Genomic DNA, 2,012 nt, shown 5'->3' on the forward strand with positions numbered 1-2,012 from the left:
CTTCCTTCTGGGCTCAGAGTTTAATTAAAGTTACCTGTCTTTCGTAGTTAGGTATGACAATGTTTTCTGTGTTTTTAGTTAATGAAATGGTAGCTGGAGTGATATTTGCACTTCCAGATAGAAGCTTTCAGGATTTGTTTACCATTAACTGCATTGTTTTCTCTTTTCTATGATAATTATGGAAGCATCACATCAGCCTTGATTCTTTACAAAGAACACAGTCATATTGCTAATGTTGGTTATATAGAGGGAGGGAAATAAAAAGTTGTTGTTTTGGCCACAATGATTTAGCATGAGATGGTAATCCAGCACAACCTACATTAACCTGACTGATAAAGAATTATGTACTAGAATCGCTTATATGCTTTATTATTATGTACTACATCACTCAGATTTATGACCTAAAGTAAGAGACGCTGGCAAAATGGCCAGTTAATGACTAGAGAGAAAATGTTATTTGAGACTGGAAAAGTGGTTACCATTTTAGAGAATGACAAAATATTTGGTGAAATTTGAGCTTACAGTCACTTGAACAAATGAACTTCCAGCTCTTAAGGTAAAGGTCAGAAAACAGTGATAATTTAGTGGGCTGAATGGACGTGGATGTCTTTGTATTAAGAGGAAAATATGAGTTCAGGAAATAACTGACCGATTTGTAAACAGGAAGCAAAAGGGAAAAAAACAAAAATAAAGCAAAAGAAAACATGGTCACAAATTTAGGGACATGTAATGTTGAAAGGGTTGAAAGGGTATGAGTAGCATGGACCTTATGATGTGCATCACAATATTAACTATAAAACTTAGAGAAGTTTTGATCGTGGGAAGATAAATTAATGAAAGTACTACTTTGTGACCAAATAATATGGTTGCTTAGCTAGCTATTAATATTTTACTAAGAATGTTACCTGAAGAAGTCTGCAGTAATCTGTTTAAGTGGTGAAAGAAAGAGTATAAAGATACCTTCTTGTTTGAAGAGTTTAAAATCTTATAGATAAATTAAAAGTTAAAATGTATGTTCTTCACGTACCTGTGTTAGTTATAGAAGGATTCAGTCAGCAGCAAATGCAAGTAACTAGATCAATCATAGATCTTTCATTTAACAAGTTTAAGGAATTCTTAGTAACATGTATCATTTCCTGAAGTTACTTTTTAAGCTTTGAAGTTATTGCAATTTTATTGACCTTTTTCACTTATTTAATTACTTAACTATTATTTTTTCTGTAATTTTATAATGTCAAATAATCATCAGTGTGTATATATTATGAAAGGCAAATTTTAAGTTAATTTGACCTTTTAAAATAGTAATAGAGGGGTGCCTGGGTGGCTCAGTGGGTTAAGGCCTCTGCCTTCGGCTCGGGTCATGATCCCAGGGTCCTGGGATTGAGCCCCGCATTGGGCTCTCTGCTCAGCGGGGAGTCTGCTTCCTCCTCTCTCTCTGCCTGCCTCTCTGCCTACTTGTGATTTCTGTCTGTCAAATAAATAAATAAAATCTTTAAAAAAATTAAAAAAAAATAAAATAGTAATAGAAAATAAGAAGTCTTTAAAATGGATTGACAACTGAGGTTGGGATTTTAAGTTTCCATTAAACATTCATATCTTGGGGCACCTGGGTGGCTCAGGGGGTTAAGCCACTGCCTTCGGCTCAGGTCATGATCTCAGGGTCCTGGGATCGAGCCCCGCATCGGGCTCTCTGCTCAGCAGGGAGCCTGCTTTCCTCTCTCTCTCTGCCTGCCTCTCTGCTTACTTGTGCTCTCTCTCTGTCAAATAAATAAATGAAATCTTTAAAAACAAAACAAAACAAAAACATTCATATCTTTTTGAAATGAGGTTCCGGTTGCAAATGAGTGTGAATAAAACCAATAGTAAGAAGCAAAAGCAGTTAGTTTATAAGGTTAAAATGAAAATACTTTATGTAATTATTAATGTTTCTTTAAAGTGAAGCACAAAGAAAAAAAAAGGGGCTTGAAAAGTCCTATACTGGGACGCCTGGGTGGTTCAGTGGGTTAAAGGCT

This window comes from Meles meles, chromosome 2 (assembly GCF_922984935.1).
Source record: "Meles meles chromosome 2, mMelMel3.1 paternal haplotype, whole genome shotgun sequence".
Lineage (NCBI taxonomy): Eukaryota > Metazoa > Chordata > Mammalia > Carnivora > Mustelidae > Meles > Meles meles.